The sequence below is a fragment of the Thalassophryne amazonica genome, chromosome 3, assembly GCF_902500255.1.
Source record: "Thalassophryne amazonica chromosome 3, fThaAma1.1, whole genome shotgun sequence".
NCBI lineage: Eukaryota > Metazoa > Chordata > Actinopteri > Batrachoidiformes > Batrachoididae > Thalassophryne > Thalassophryne amazonica.
In genome coordinates this window covers 115,357,938-115,376,420 of record NC_047105.1, presented here as the reverse complement: position 1 = coordinate 115,376,420, position 18,483 = coordinate 115,357,938, and positions in this window count along the sequence as shown.

Below are 18,483 nucleotides of genomic sequence, written 5' to 3'. Positions count from 1 at the left end.
ACCTCCACACAAAGGCCACAGGTGGGAATCGATCCCATTTATTTATGAACAGTCGAAATCAAATGATTAATTTATATAGCGCCAAACCGCAACGGGTCGCCTCAAGGCGCTTCACAGAACATCATTTAAAAAAAGCAGAACAAAATGAATTAAAAATTAAAAACAACATAAAAGAATAAAAACATGAATAAGTTAAAAGAAGACATGCAGTAAAATAAAATACTAGTGAAAAAACGGGGGAAAAAAATGTGTCTTCAGTTAGATTAAAAAGTCTTCCACAGAGTCTGATTGATGGATCTGCACGGGCAGATCATTCCACAGAGCTGGGGCAAACGGTAAGAAAATGCTCTGTAACCCACCAACTTTTATTCACCCTAGGGACACACAGCAAGACCTGCACCCTGTGAACGCAGGGCCCGAGCCGGTACATAGGTCAACCAGGTCGGAAAAGTATGGAGGTGCCAGTCCGTGAACAATTTTGTAGGCCAGTAACAACACCTTAAAGGTCCGATCTCAGAGAGACCGGAAGCCAATGAAGGGATGCCAAAATGGGTGTAATGTGGTCAAGTCTGGCAGCAGCATTTTGGAGCAGTTGAAGACCCCTAATGCTGGACTGAGGTAAACCAGAAAACAGAGCATTGCAGTAAAAGCATGAATCACAGTCTCAGCATCAGCCATAGACAGGATGGGACTGTGTGTAACAATGACGACAGTAAATAATAAAATTTTACGTGTAAAATAAATTGCAATAGCCTACATAATTGTGTAAGTGAACCCCAGGTATACACATTTATAAAATATAAGGCAATGTGAAAATACCATCGGCATATGAGCATTGTCTTCTTTATAATTTGCAGTTGTTTAAATTGGTATCCCGCTGCAATATATACATATACATCAACCCAGTCTCACAAGGTTTTTTTTGTGCTCCCATCACGAAATGAGTCAAATATTCGTGTTTTTTTTTGAATTGTTTTTTTTATCTTACTATTCCTAACCCTACCCCTTAGGGTTGCCACCTTTCAGAAATGAAAATAAAAGAGCCCACCACGCTCCTCAGGGTCACTACCACCACCCAAGGAGTGGTATATTTAATTTTGAAAGAAGCATTTAGGTCATACTTATAGCTTTCAGTGCTTTATTAACACAAAATTGTTAATGATAAACTGCAGTCACTGAAGTGTGCAATAATAAATATAACTAGGACTGCAAGCAGTCATATACGGGCCCTCGTTCCGCGCGACCGCCTACCCAGGCCAGTGGGTGCCATTGTGACCACATGTGGGCATGTGCATGCAGGGGCAACCACTCATCACACAGTTAAAATTTTAAACAAATCACACAATGCATGAAGGAGTTATGACATGTTGATTGTTCATCCACTAGGGGGCGCTCAGTGTACAAACAGAGGGGCCGGGTGTGTTCAGGGGCCAACCGTCATCATACATGTGAAGTTTCAAGTCAGTCAGGCAAAGCATGAAGGAGTTATCATGATTTGATGTTCCATGGAAAAGGGTCAAAATGGCAGCACCATAGCGGCCAACACCCTTCAACATAGAGAAAAGCTTTCGATAACTTTTGGTCAGTATCATCTTTGGATGCTGTCAAAGAAATTTGAAGTGCATTGGACAAAATCCGTAGGAGGAGTTCGTTCAAATACAACATGTGGAAATCACGCCAAAATGAGAAGGAAATTCAAAATGGCCGACTTCCTGTTTGGAGTAGACCCATGGTGCAAGAGACTTTTTTGTACGTCTATGCAAGTCACACGTGTACCAGTTTTCATCTCCCTACTCCAAAAAAAACCCTATGGGGAGGGGTTTTTGAAAGTTTCAAGGGGGCGCTATTGAGGCATTTTGCCCCGCCCATGGGCGACGCCCCTATGAATTGTAAGAGGTTGCCGTGCTCGAACTGTGTGTCAATTTTCATGATGATGTGACAAAATTAAAGCCGTCAAAAGGAAGAACGTAATTTCATGGCGAATGGTCAATATTCGGCACGCCGCCACACGGACGCCGTTACTCGTAACTTCACGGCGTTCCTCGCCTACGATCACCAATTTGTTGTGCATGTTTTAGAAGTGGAATGAAGTTGATTGGGTTAAGTATGTGACATCAGGACCTCTTAAAGTAAAAATAGGACATTTCCCGCCACCACCGGGGGCGCTATGGCGCAGGTGGGAACGTAAGATATGTAAACGTTCAGGGCGGAGCCCTCATCATGTCCGGCAAGTTTGAAGGATCTACGATGAAGTATGTGGGCGTGACAGCCGTTCTAAGTGAAATGGCGTGCTCTGAAAAGCTCGCCAAAGTTTGACGACCCCTAGCAGCCACGCCTTTTGACTTAATTAGAATCTTTTGATAACTTTTGATTACCATTGTGTTGTGATGATTTTGACCAAATCTGAAGACAATCGGATGAAATCCCTAGGACGAGTTCGTTCAAATGTAAGTAGTGGAAATGGCCAAAAATGGCAAAAATTTGCTCAAAATCGAAACTTAAAATGAAAATGGCCGACTTCCTGTCAATATTTCACCATGACAGTAAGAGACTTTTTCGTGCGTCCTGGCATGGTAAATATGTGTACCGAATTTCGTGAGGCTACGATGAAAAAAGCCCAATGAGGAGGGGTTTTTGAACATTTCTAGGGGGCGCTATTTCACGGTTTTTCTGCGACCATGTGCGACACCCCCAAAATATCGAATTTTGGATCCGGCCGGATGACTTTAGAAAGTTTGGTGAGTTTTTGAGCATGGGAAGAGGCCGAAATTTCGATTTCAAGAGTGAGAATAATAATAATAATAATAATAGTAATAATAAATAATAATAACAATAACTAGGACTGCAAGCAGTCATATACGGCCCTCGTTCCGCGCGACTGCCTACCCAGGGCAGTGTGTTCTCTTGTGACCAGATGTGGGCATGTGCGTACAGGGGCAACCAGTTATGACATGTTGATGATTCATCCACTAGGCGGCGCTCAGTGTAGAAACACAGGGGCCAGGTGTGTTGAGGGGCCAATCGTCATCATACATGTAAAGTTTCAAGTCAATCAGGCAAAGCATGAAGGAGTTATCATGACTTGATGTTCTATGGCGAAGGGTCAAAATGGCGGCACCACAGCGGCCACACCCTTCAACATAGAGAAAAGCTTGCGAAAACTTTTGGTTAGTATCATCTGTGGATGCTGTTAAATAAATTTGAAGTGCATTGGACAAAATCCCTGGGAGTAGTTCGTTCAAATACAACGTGGAAATCACGCCAAAATGAGAACAAAATTAAAAATGGCTGACTTCCTGTTTGGAGTAGACCCATGGTGCAAGAGACGTTTTGTACGTCTATGCAAGTCACACGTACCAATTTTCATCTCCCTACTCCAAAAAAATCCCTATGGGGAGGGGTTTTTGAAAGTTTCAAGGGGGTGCTATTGAGGCATTTTGCCCCGCCCACGGGCGATGCCCCTATGAATTGTAAGAGGTTGTCGTGCTTGACCTGTGTTTCAATTTTCATGATGATATGACAAAATTAAAGCCGTCAAAAGGAAGAACGTAATTTCATGGCGAATGGGCAATATTCAGCACGTCGCCACACGGATGCCGTTACTCGTAACTTCACGGCGATCATCGCCTACGTTCACCAAGTTGTTCTGCATGTTTTAGAAGTGTAAGGAAGTTGATGGGGTTAAATATGTGACTTCAGTACCTGTTTAAGTATAATGTTCATATATCGAAGGGTCAAAATGGTAGCACCATAGCGGCCACACCCTTCGACATACAGAAAAGCTTTCGGTAACTTTTGGTCAGTATCGTCTCTGGGTGATCTGTAAGAAATTTGAAGTGCATAGGACAAAATCCCTAGGAGGAGTTCGTTCAAATACAACATGTGGAAATCACGCCAAAATGAGAAAAAAATTAAAAATGGCCGACTTCCTGTTTGGAGTAGACCCATGGTGCAAGAGACTTTTTTGTACGTCTTTGCAAGTCACATGTGTACCAATTTTCATCTCCCTACTCCAAAAAAAACCCCTATGGGGAGGGGTTTTTGAAAGTTTCAAGGGGGCGCTATTGAGGCATTTTGCCCCGCCCCATGGGCGACGCCCCTATGAATTGTAAGAGGTTGTCGTGCTCGACCTGTGTATCAATTTTCATGATGATGTGACAAAATTAAAGCCGTCAAAATGAAGAATGTAATTTCACGGCGAATGGGCAATATTCGGCACGCCGCCACACGGACGCCGTTACTCGTAACTTCACGGCGTTCATCGCCTACGTTCACCAATTTGTTCTGCATGTTTTAGAAGTGGAATGAAGTTGATTGGGTTAAGTATGTGACATCAGGACCTCTTAAAGTAAAAATAGGACATTTCCCGCCACCACCGGGTGGCGCTATGACGCAAGTGGAAACTTAACATATGTAGACGTTCAGGGCGGAGCCCTCATCATGTCCAGCAAGTTTGAAGGATCTACGATGAAGTATGTGGGCGTAACAGCCGTTTGAAGTGAAATGGTTTGCTCCGAAAAGCTCGCCAAAGTTTGACAACCCCTAGCAGCCACGCCTTTTGACTTAATTAGAATCTTTTGATAACTTTTGATTACCATTTTGTTGTGATGATTTTGACCAAATTTGAAGACAATTGGATGAAATCCCTAGGACGGGTTCGTTCAAATGTAAGTAGTGGAAATGGCCAAAAATGGCAAAAATTTGCTCAAAATCGAAACTTAAAATGAAAATGGCCGACTTCCAGTCGATATTTAACCATGACAGTAAGAGACTTTTTCGTGCGTCCTGGCATGGTAAATATGTGTACCGAATTTCGTGAGGCTACGATGAAAAAAGCCCAATGAGGAGGGGTTTTTGAACATTTCTAGAGGGCGCTATTTCACGATTTTTCTGCGAGCATGTGCGACGCCCCCAAAATAACGAATTTCGGATCCAGCTGGACGACTTTGGAAAGTTTGGTGAGTTTTTGAGCATGGGAAGAGGCCGAAATTTCGATTTCAAAAGTGATAATAATAATAATAATAATAATAAATAATAATAATAATAACTAGGACTGCAAGCAGTCATATACGGGCCCTCGTTCCGCGCGACCGCCTACCCAGGCCAGTGGGTGCCCTTGTGACCACATGTGGGCATGTGCATGCAGGGGTAACCACTCATCACACAGTTAAAATTTTAAACAAATCACACAATGCATCAAGAAGTTCTGACATGTTGATTGTTCATCCACTAGGCGGCGCTCAGTGTACAAACAGAGGGGCTGGGTGTGTTCAGGGGCCAACCGTCATCATACATGTGAAGTTTCAAGTCAATCAGGCAAAGCATGAAGGTGTTATCATGACTTGATGTTCTATGGCAAAGGGTCAAAATGGCGGCACCATAGCGGCCACACCCTTCAACATAGAGAAAAGCTTTCGATAACTTTTGTTCAGTATCATCTTTGGATGCTGTCAAAGAAATTTGAAGTGCATTGGACAAAATCCCTGGGAGGAGTTCGTTCAAATACAACATGTGGAAATCACGCCAAAATGAGAAGAAAATTCAAAATGGCTGACTTCCTGTTTGGAGTAGACTCATGGTGCAAGAGACTTTTTTGTACATCTATGAAAGTCACACATGTGTACCAATTTTCATCTCCCTACTCCAAAAAAACTCCTATGAAGAGGGGTTTTTGAAAGTTTCAAGGGGGCGCTATTGAGGCATTTTGCCCCGCCCATGGGCGACGCCCGTATGAATTCTAAGAGGTTGTCATGCTCGACCTGTGTCTCAATTTTCATGATGATGTGACAAAATTAAAGCCGTCCAAAATGAAGAACGTAATTTCATGGCGAATGGGCAATATTCGGCACGCCGCCACACGGACGCCGTTACTCGTAACTTCACGGCGTTCATCGCCTATGTTCACCAATTTGTTCTGCATGTTTTAGAAGTGGAATGAAGTTGATTGGGTTACGTATGTGACAATCAGGACCTCTTAAAGTAAAAATAGGACATCTCCCGCCACCACCAGGGGGCGCTATGGCACAGGTGGGAACTTAAGATATGTAGACGTTCAGGGCGGAGCCCTCATCATGTCCAGCACGTTTGAAGGATCTACGATGAAGTATGTGGGTGTGACAGCCGTTTGAAGTGAAATGGCGTGCTCCGAAAAGCTCGCCAAAGTTTGACGACCCCTAGCAGCCACGCCTTTTGACTTAATTAGAATCTTTTGATCACCATTGTGTTGTGATGATTTTGACCAAATTTGAAGATGATCGGATGAAATCCCTAGGACGAGTTCGTTCAAATGTAAGTAGTGGAAATGGCCAAAAATGGCAAAAATTTGCTCAAAATCGAAACTTAAAATCAAAATGGCCGACTTCCTGTCGATATTTCACCATGACAGTAAGAGACTTTTTCGTGCGTCCTGGAATGGTAAATATGTGTACCAAATTTCGTGAGGCTATGATGAAAAAAGCCCAATGCGGAGGGGTTTTGAAAATTTGTAGGGGGGCGCTATTTCGCGATTTTTCTGCGACCATGTGCGACGCCCCCAAATATCGAATTTCGGATCCGGCCGGACGACTTTGGAATTTGGTGAGTTTTTGAGCATGGGAAGAGGCCGAAATTTTGATTTCAAGAGTGAGAATAATAATAATAATAATAATAATAAATAATAATAATAATAAACAGCGCAATTACAATAGAGTCCTCGTAGGACGTTGCCTACTCAGGCCCTAATAAACAGCACAATTACAATAGGGTCCTCGTAGGACGTTGCTTACTCGGGCCCTAATAATAATAATAATAATAATAATAAACAGCGCAATTACAATAGGGTCCTCGTAGGAACGTTGCCTACTCGCCCCTAAATATTAAGGAAAAACAGACCTATAATTTTAATCTTTAAAATGAGGACATTTTTACTTTAAGAGGAAATGAAAAATAAAATACTTGTTTGACGACAATTTGCCTTGTACCCATTGCCACTAACACTGTAAAGCCCGGACTTCGACTTTTATCACTCACGTTTGTACATTGGCAAACGCTTTTGCTTCTTTGGATGTGGTGGAATTTCGAGTGTAGACATGCCAGGCAGCCAGACAACTCGTGACAGGACCAGGAAGGTGGGCACATGGGGATGCAGACATGAAAGGTCTGAGGTCTATCTGCTGTACCTCACTTCAGGTCCTTGCTACAGGACCGGATATATATATATATATATATATATCATATATATATTATATATATATATATATATATATACCACACCACACATAGATACACACACATTATGGTGAACAAAAGTGGATGGATAAAAAATGTCACGATGGATAATACAGCAATAGTGGATTTTTAATAGTTGCACAGAAAGAATAAACACCACTTAACTACTCCAGGAGAGGTGGTTTTCCTGCAATGCCAGTATTTATTACACATAGCTCTGTGAGCTTCAGCCTAATATTGTAATAAACAGTGGCGGCGCCAAGGGGGGCTTGGGGGGGCTTAGTCCCCCCAATAATGAGCCAAGCCCCCCCTCAGCCCCCTCAAATAATTCTGTCAATAATGTGAATAGTGACTGACATATTTGTGGATCTCAACTGCAGTTTTGCACTGAGAATGTCTCAATATTGCATAACTGAGCAAAGTGATGAATGCAATCATTCTAAGTGATGTGTGTGTGCATTGATACCACATTTAGAGGAGCACGGGTGACTAAAACTATACCTTGGTATTTATGAAGCAATTTACTATATATTGTTCATTTTGATGACATGTTGTGATAATGGTAACAAGAAAATAATTAACAAGTATCAAGAAATAACAAAAAAAATACAAATAAATATTGCTAAAATATATTAATAAACAATAATTAAAGAAAATAAAAAATAAAGGTAAATTAGATAAACTTGAACACGCCACTCAACAAAGTCTGCTGCCAAACTGGTGTCCTAAACACTCTGTCAACCACAAAGGCCACAGGTTCTTCAAAGTCTGGCTTAAGATGGAGTTAGTGTCCCAACACCATCACAGTCTGGAGTCTGGCCGTTGAACAATCAGAGATGCAGAACAAGTTAAGAACCGCCTCATGGATCTCATCTCTGAAGAGAAATTTTGTTTGCAGTTTGAATGTAAGAAAATTAACAATAAAGAGTACCAAGTTGTGTAATTGAAAAATGACAGAAGAACATTACAACTTGGCATTTTGGCTTTGACAGTGGAACTGCTGCAGACATCTATATACCAGTACAGGACCTGCTTGATGAGTACAATGCAGTAACAGTATTCAGATGATCATCTCTGACACAACAGCAGTCAATACTGGTCCACAAAATAGTGTTATAGCCAGGCTTCAGAGAACATTTCGAGACAAGGGATTCGATGAACCTCATACATCGGCTGCCAACACAACATTCTTGATCTTGTTTCTGCGACATGTGGTGGACTTCTTTTTTCCTATACGGTCATGGTCACCTAACATTACTACGAGTTTATTGAGGAGATTTTGGAAAAGTATGATGATTTGCAAAAATTGCACACATGGGCATAGAAGTGATACCAGAGTATGAGAACCTGGCTGTAGAGATGATTTTAAATTCCTTTTGGAGCTTTGTGAAAGCATACAAGTGTTTGCAAAACAGAGGAAGAAATGGCCTTACATCAAATGCCACAAGCTGCCATCACTTCACAGTGCCAGGTGGAACTCACAAGGAATTTTTTACACTTACTGCATTATTCCTTCTTCCAAATTGGCGAGAACAGCTGAGGGTAACTTGTGATTCAATGCAACTACATGGCGCGGGCCTGGTTTTCTAACCAACACTATTCAGAGACGGATTATGAAGACCTGCTGTCAGCAATATCCAAACTTAAGTGTCCCAAAGCTGTGAAATGCTTCTCTACTCACTGGAAAAAGGAACCATCAGTGCTTGATGTGCCTCGCTGCAGCATAGTAGCTGAGAGAGCCGTAAAGTTGATGGTGGAGGTTCGTTCTACTTGCAGAACAGACAATATCTTAACAGCAAATTTATTAACACTAATACACAAATCTGAAACACTATTAAAAACACTACAAATGCTATATGTACTCATTTTCATGTATTCCTCATGTGTATTATATGTAAAACTGACATGTTATAATAAAAAGTGTTTGAGCCGCTAGGTGTTTTAATGTGAAATATGAAACTGTCCTTAGGTGCGGGAGGTTTTTTTCAAGGTCGGGCAAAACCACAGACATTTTTGTGAGTTTTAGGTAAAAGTTCATCATTTATAACCCCAGCCTAATAAATTTGAGATTGTCATAACCCTAGTCTACATGCAATGATGTATTTCAGGTTTGGTGCTTAGCGGGAAGCTGGTCACGGGGGCGTGCACATTTTCAGTGGCAGGATGTTCAAATGTTGTGTATACGAGGGTCTGTCAATACAGTAAAGGTCCTTTTTATTTTTCAAAAACTATATGGATTTCATTCATATGCTTTACGTCAGACAAGCTTGAAACCCTCGTGTGCATGCGTGAGTTTTTCCACGCCTGTCGGTTATGTCATTCGCCTGTGAGCACGCCTTGTGGAAGGAGTGGTCCCGCCCCCCTCGTCTGATTTCATTGTCTGGAAATGGCGGAATGATTTGGACGTTTTTTCCATCAGAATTTTTCAGAAGCTGTTAGAGACTGGCACCTGGAAACCATTCGAAAAAATTTATCTGGCTTTCGGTGAAAATTTTATGGGCTTCACAGAGAATAAGGACTGTTACTATAGCTTTAAGGACGGTCGGCACGCCGCGCTCCGTTCCGCCATCGAGCAGCACAAACCACCGGATCATTTCTAAGCTGATGGCTCTGTGGATACAAGACCATCGTGTGCACTTTCTCTGGTTATCACAAGAGCTGGACAGCAGCCATTTTCCGGCAGATTTCACTTTTAACAAGATTTTGTCATGGAAAGCCGCGCGGAGGCTTGTGCGTAACGACCGATTCGCTGATCGAGCGAGACAACGGAACACCTCCGTTTCGGCGTGTCAGAGGACAAGTTAGGACATGCCCAGCTCTCCACAATTTCTCTGATACTTACTGGACTGGTAAGCACTGAAGGCCGAGATAGGCATGTCCTAACTGTGGCAAATGACGTCACGAAAACTTCCGTTCCACCTTGTTGGGGGACAAACAAGATACGCACACTACAGACGCACACTAGCTAGCTGCAGATATTTGCGATAAAATGCCGAGTTTTTGTGGTATAATCAGCTGTAATAATCGTAAGAACAGGGAAACTAATCACAGTTTCTTCAGGTTACCGGCAATTATCGAGCATCAAGGAGAAAATACGCGAGAACTGTCTTCAAAGAGGCGAGCAATCTGGCTAGCACAAATCTACGGATCTGTTCGGATCATTTCATTAAAGGTCAGTCTCCCTATTTAACTAGTGTGTTTTATGTACAGTATTTATTTCACTTAAAAATCCTAGAATATGCAAAATTGTCATATGTACATGCAGTTGAGTAACCACACTGCGTGTGTGCGTGTGCTTTTTAATGTGTTTGGTGCGCGCTTTTTTTTCCCGAGTGATTTTCAACTTTTCTTTGTATGTAACTTTATCCTCCGCGCGTAAATTAGCTTGATATTCACTCTCTTCAAGGCTTCTTTCTACATCGTCCGCCATGTTGGAGTGTTTACTTGTCCTCCAACATGGCGGGGGGGGGGGGGGGGGGCGGGACCCAGTGACGTTATTGCACAGGGTAATGTCTATGCTACTGAGAGACGACCAGATGTTTGTGTATAAAACGTTTTAGAACTTAAGTGAAATTCAACAAAGCGAGAAAAGTTGACCAAGGTGATCATGAACAAACCTACCACTTGCAGTACATGCGAGACGCAATTGAAATCCTCCAGGCGAAAAGCTGCTCTTTTTACGCTCCAGGAAAGTTGTGTGCTGCAGTGAAATGCGTCCGTGCGGAAACGGCGGTTAGGCGGAACTCATGTTCAACACAGCAGCATTTGTTAAAATTATTCCCCAGCCATCGGGAGATAATTCCCTGAGAAAGCGTCTGACATTACCGCACTTCAATATCGTGTATCTCTGATGCTGCTTTCAAAGTTAGTTTGAAGGAACCCACAAGAAAACATCCACTACTGAACCGCCATCTTGGCTCCGTTTCTACGCGTTGCTATGGTTACCCCACAATGTGACGTCAGATCACCCGCACTCAACGTCGGTTACTTTTTCTTTCTTCATATCAACGTTAGCGGTGAGGTGTCTTTATTTAATACCGAAGCTCAAAGATTATTTGGAGTTAAGTTGTGGAAGTTCAGCCTTGTAAACCAGATATCGGTAGGTCTCTGTGGAGCCACAAATGACATCTCTGCTGCAGAGATGAAATTAATAAGTTAAAGTTTTCATTTAGTCTACACCTTTGATCTTTAGGACCATTAACACCAAGGTAGTTCAACTGCAGTTCACATAGACAAGTTGAGCTTGAAACTGGATTTTGCAAAGTTTTATGTTGGAATTATTTGATTAATTAAATAATTTCATGACATTTATTCTTCAAATAACATGGTTCCATGTTTGACTGAATTGTTGATTCATGCAAGTAACTCACTGATTGGTTCTTCAGGTTTTGAGAAGTCAAAACATTGCTGTCCTTTCTTCAAAAAAGGGCATATTCAAAGTGTTGCTACAATTAATACATTGTTAATCAGCTTGTTGATTGTGGTGTTTTTCTACAAAGTGTCAGATAATGAAATTCCTAGTCAGCACTGGTGTGTTCTTTTAATTAGACTTGCAGTTCAAAACCCAACAATCTTCCTTTTTATTATTATTATTATTATTATTATTTCAGTGAGACAAAACAGAAAAACAGCAGCACCTAAGTGTTTGGCATTTTACATTGTAACTGACTTCAGTACTTGTCAATATTTCAGTCGTTGCTCACTGTTGAAGGTGTAATTAATTCTTGGTCCTGTGTAGCTGTGACTTTAGACTTTTTACTTCTTTCTGCTGTGAAAAACACTCGTAACTGACTTGATTTTTGTCTATGCAGAGTAGTTTTTAATAGTTCCAAAAACAATGTGTCAAAATAAATCAATTTTTATCCATTTGATTTTGAAAGACACATGTCTTTATGAAGAGCTGATAAATCAAGATAATCATGAGGACATCCCAGCTGTCTGTACAATTTTCTGTTCATGATTGATGTGACCACTGCTGTCTTGACACTTTGACCAGAAAGCACAGTGAAAAATGTTGCATTAATCTCAAAAAGGAGACACAATAAGAAACATTATTATCAGAACCTACAAACTTTAGATAATAGGGTTTAGTATAAATTCCTGTTACACTTTGTTTGACTGTGTAAATGTTTTCTAGGGCGTATTTTGGGTAGGGGACGCTAGGGTCACGTCCCTACCAATATTCAGCCCCCTATTATGTAATCACAACCAATAAACCCACTGTCCTCCATTATTATGGCACATAAAGGGTTAAATGTATGCCACTGCTCGAAGCCCCCCTCTTTAACGTAGATATCCTTGTCTGATTAGCAGTGAAGCCGGTCTAATTTGACCACTTTTTTTTGTAATGAGTAATCTAACACGTTAATCTTTCCAAATCAGTAATCAGATTAAAGTTACTTCTCCAAGTCACTGTGCGTTACTATTATTTTTGCATTATGGGTCAATAGCAGCATCAAACTTGGTCTGTGGGGCAGGGGGGTCGGGGTTATCTGAACTACACACTTTAAGCGAGCTGTGAGCTTTTCATCCGTCGTTTTTCTGCAACAGCTACGACTCGTCCTCACCTCTTAAAGCACAGTGACAACAGCACACCTGCACTGAGCTTTACAAAGACATTTTTATGCTTTTTTTTCTCCGAGCCGCTCCGTATCTGCTCATTAAAAACAGATGATCCTCCGTGACGGCGTCAACAACTAACAATATTTTCCACTCAAATGCACCTAAACTCTCTTTCTGAGGACCACATGATGTGAAAACGCAATAAAACTTTCTTACCTGTAAATCTGGTCATGTTTTCTGCATAAATAAATGTTATCCATTCTTTGTGCTCAAACACCAAAGCAGGGCGAATCCAGATAGAATGGGGGTGTGGGGCAAGGATGTCCCCCCCCCCACAACACCCCTACATTAAAGGTCCAGTTTTGAAGCCTTTTTTTACTACAACTACTAATACTACTTAAAATAATAATAATTTCAACAAGTAAAATGTTTAGAGAGATTTAAAATGTTAGAAAAATGTTAGAATGAATTTAATAGTTACATTTATAACAATGTGGGTTAGAAATTGCAAGTTTTACTGTTACAGTGCTGTCAACAGTTAAATATGAGGTCAAGAAAGAGGTCTTTATTTTACTTTTTATAAACAAGAAAAAAAAGAAAGGGTGACTATAAAGTGAGTCTTGGCAAAACAAGTATCATTGTCATGTTGAGGTGGCAGAGGGTTGTTGTCGGCAGCTGGGGAAAGTAACTAAAAAGTAAGTAGTAATCAACTTAGTTACTTTTCCAATTGAGTAATTAGTAAAGTAACTGTGGCAACACTGCTGATTAGCTACCCGTTCTTGCTAACTTGGTTGGCTATCCCACTTGTCACTCCAAGCAGCACACTTCTCACAGTGGCCGCGACCGCCCATCGACCCCCGTCCCCCCCGCCCCTATCTCTCTCTCTGAGCTAGACTTCGGTGATATTTGGTAATGGATGACAGCCCCCCTCCAAAGAAACGAGAATATTCGCTTCATTCTTCACAGTCAGGATGTAAGGGCAGGGTCTCCATCAAGGCTTTAAAAACTAAGCAAAAATCCCTTTCATGAATGGAAACCCTTCTTCAAGCATTAGGCTTCTTCTGCTATTTAGGCACAAGGGCAGTTTTAACAACGTGGCAGGACGCATCGTTAGAGCTAGGCTACTACACAGTTTGCAGGGAACTTATTAAAAGACTGCGCGGGTGGACACAATAAAAGACAGACAACAGGAATCGATTCATTCACGATTAGTGGATGAGTATCAAGAACCGGTTCCTTTCGGGTATCGTTAGATATGATTTGATCCACCGACATCAATAAGCTTTTGCTTAACGATTCTGTTATCGGTCCTTCAGAGTCGCCGTTATTTTGGGGGGTGTTTGTCAGGAAAATGATAATTTCTCTACATTGATTACAGACCCTGCAGCGGGTCCGTAATCAACGTTTCTGCAGCACGGCTTTGCTTTGAACCTTGAGCCAATCGAAGCAGTGGTTCGCAGATGGAAACAGTGCTTCGATTGCTTGGTGTATTCTTTCTTTCTTTCGCTTAATTTTCCCCCGCTAAAACCCTAAAGAACATACGTCTGTGAATATTATTTACCTTTTTATGTTAAACCGACCTGTTTATGGTCTTCTGAAACAGTTGATAGATGTATTTTATAACTTAAAACGGGAGCGATGCTAACCCCGTTAGCATGTCTATGGCATTTTCAATGTTAAAAGTTACATTAGGCAGTTGCAGCTGTCATCACGTTCGGGGTGCATTTGTTTTCAAATTGTAATATTTTTAAATTTATTTTTGTTTATATATTATAATCTAATGATTATTATATACAATATATATTTATTATATACAGTTTTCGAGAAAGAGACAAAAAGAACCTGAATAGAAACACAACAGAAAATATAAAACCAACTAACATGAACATACATAAATAAATAAATAAATACATACATACATACAGAAATAAATAATTGTTTCCTGTGAACACCTAGTGACTCTTACACCTCCATTTCGTCCCTGTCTTATTTAAGTTTAATGACAGTTTGTTTCGGTCAAACCGTATTTTCAGTTTGTTAATTTCTTCAGTGATTTCCTCCAGAACTATCTGCCAAACTAGAAAACTGCTGCATCCTAGTAAGAGCAGAATACTACTGGAATGAATTTGAATGCTTGCCTCTACTGTGGTTGGCTCTCACTGCGGTATTGGTATCACTTCCTGTTCCGGAGCACAGCGGTGTTTTCTGTATCTGTTAGCTGTTTAAATCTGCGCAGTTAGATTGATCTAGTTATCTAGATTACGATTTGTTTCCCAGTGTAATCTTTACGTGCCTTAACTAAAGCACTCCTTCTGCTGAATCACCTCTAAATGATTTACACATTATTCACTTTGCGTGTTTTTAGGAATCCGCTAGCTTAGCGTAGCTACTAGCTCTTAGCCGATTTAGGCATGGCGGCTTCTCCTGTCTCTCCCGCACTTTTCTGCTCTGGGGTGAAATGTTTAGTTATCCCTCGGGCTCCTTTAGCAGTAACGGTACTTGTAATAAGTGTAGCTTATTCGTAGCTTTGGAGGCCAGGCTGGGCGAATTGGAGACTCGGCTTCAAACTCTGGTTATTGGCGACTCTGTTTTGAGAAATGTGAAGTTAGCGACACCAGCAACCATAGTCAATTGTCCTTCCGGGGGCCAGAGCAGGCGACATTGAAGGAAATTTGAAACTGCTGGCTAAGGCTAAGCGTAAATTTGGTAAGATTGTAATTCACGTCGGCAGTAATGACACCCGGTTACGCCAATCGGAGGTCACTAAAATTAACATTAAATCGGTGTGTAACTTTGCAAAAACAATGTCGGACGCTGTAGTTTTCTCTGGGGCCCCTCCCCAATCGGACCGGGAGTGACATGTTTAGCCGCATGTTCTCCTTGAATTGCTGGCTGTCTGAGTGGTGTCCAAAAAATGAGGTGGGCTTCATAGATAATTGGCAAAGCTTCTGGGGAAAACGCTGGTCTTGTTAGGAGAGACGGCATCCATCCCACTTTGGATGGAGCAGCTCTCATTCTAGAAATCTGGCCAATTTTCTTAAATCCTCCAAACCGTGACTATCCAGGGTTGGGACCAGGAAGCAGAGTTGTAGTCTTACACACCTCTCTGCAGCTTCTCTCCCCCTGCATCCCCTCATTACCCCATCCCCGTAGAGACGGTGCCTGCCTCCCAGACTACCATAACCAGCAAAAATCTATTTAAGCATAAAAATTCAAAAAGAAAAAATAATATAGCACCTTAACTGCACCACAGACTACAAACAGTTTAAATGTGGTCTATTAAACATTAGGTCTCTCTCGTCTAAGTCCCTGTTGGTAAAGTGATATAATAATTGATCAACATATTGATTATTTCTGCCTAACAGAAACCTGGTTACAGCAGGATGAATATGTTAGTTTAAATGAGTCAACACCCCGAGTCACACTAACTGTCAGAATGCTCGTAGCACGGGCCGGGGCGGAGGATAGCAGCAATTTTCCATTCCAGCTTATTAATTAATCAAAAACCCAGACAGAGCTTTAATTCATTTGAAATCTTGGTCTCTTAGGTCTTGTCCATCCAATTGGAAGTCCCAAAAACCAGTTTTATTTGTTATATCTATCTGTCACCTGGTCGTTACTGTGAGTTTCTCTGTGAATTTTCAGACCTTTTGTCTGACTTAGTGCTTAGCTCAGATAAGATAATTATAGTGGGCGATTTAACACTCCACACAGATGCTGAGAATGACGCCTCACCAATGCATTTATCTATTATTAGACTCTATTGGCTTTTGCTCAAAAAGTAAATGAGTCCACCCACCACTTTAATCATATCTTAGATCTTGTTCTGACTTATGGTATGGAAATAGAAGACTTAACAGTATTCCCTGAAAACTCCCTTCTGTTCTGATCATTTCTTAATAACATTTACATTTACTCTGATGGACCTACCCAGCAGTGGGGAATAAGTTTCATTACACTAGAAGTCTTCAGAAGCGCTGTAACTAGGTTTAAGGATATGATTCCTTCTTTATGTTCTCTAATGCCATATACCAACACAGTGCAGAGTAGCTACCTAAACTCTGTAAGGGAGATAGAGTATCTCGTCATAGTTTTACATCCTCATTGAAGACAACTTTGGATGCTGTAGCTCCTCTGAAAAAAGAGAGCTTTAATCAGAAGTGGTCTGACTCCGTGGTATAACTCACAAAACTCGTAGCTTAAAGCAGATAACCCGTAAGTTGGAGAGGAAATGGCGTCTCACTAATTTAGAAGATCTTCACTTAGCCTGGAAAAAGAGTCTGTTGCTCTATAAAAAAGCCCTCCGTAAGCTAGGACATCTTACTACTCATCACTATTGAAGACCAATAAGAACAACCCAGGTTTCTTTCAGCAACTGTAGCCAGGCTGACAAAGAGTCAGAGCTCTATTGAGCTGAGTATTCCATAACTTTAACTAGTAATGACTTCATGACTTTCTTTGCTAACAAATTTTAACTATTAGAGGAAAAAAATTACTCATAACATCCCAAAGACGTATCGTTATCTTTGGCTGCTTTCAGTGATGCCGGGTATTTGGTAGACTCTTTCTCTCCGATTGTTCTGTCTGAGTTATTTTCATTAGTTACTTCATCCAACCATCAACATGTTTATTAGACCCCATTCCTACCAGGCTGCTCAAGAAGCCCTACCATTATTTAATGCTTCGATCTTAAATATAGATCAATCTATCTTTGTTAGTTGGCTATGTACCACAGGCTTTAAGGTGCAGTAAGTTAAACCATTACTTAAAAAGCCATCACTTGACGCAGCTATCTTAGCTAATTATAGGCCAATCTCCAACCTTCCTTTTCTCTCAAAAAATTCTTGAAAGGGTAGTTGTAAAACAGCTAACTGATCATCTGCAGAGGAATGGTCTATTTGAAGAGTTTCAGTCAGGTTTTTAGAATTCATCATAGTACAGAAACAGCTAGTAGTGAATGTTACAAATGATCTTCTTATGGCCTCGGACAGTGGACTCATCTCTGTGCTTGTTTCTGTTAGACCTCAGTGCTGCTTTGATACTGTTGACCATAAAATTATATTACAGAGATTAGAGCATGCCATAGGTATTAAAGGCACTGCGCTGCGGTGGTTTGAATCATATTTGTCTAATAGATACAATTTGTTCATGTAAAGGGGACTCTTCTCACAGACTAAGTTAATTATGGAGTTCCACAAGGTTCTGTGCTAGACCAATTTATTCACTGTAGACATGCTTCCCTTAGGCAGTATTATTAGACGGTTTTGCTTAAATTTTCATTGTTATTCAGATGATACCCAGCTTTATCCATCCATGAAGCCAGAGGACACACACCAATTAGCTAAACTGCAGGATTGTCTTACAGACATAAAGACATGGATGACCTCTAATTTCCTGCTTTTAAAACCTCAGATAAAACTGAAGTTATTGTACTTGGCCCACAAATCTTAGAAACATGGTGTCTAACCAGATCCTTACTCTGGATGGCATTACCCTGACCTCTAGTAATACTGTGAGAAATCTTGGAGTCAGTTTTGATCAGATATAGTCATTCAAAGCGCATATTAAACAAATATGTAGGACTGCTTTTTTGCATTTACGCAATATCTCTAAAATCAGAAAGGTCTTGTCTCAGAGTGATGCTGAAAAAACTAATTCATGCATTTATTTCCTCTAGGCTGGACTATTGTAATTCATTATTATCAGGTTGTCCTA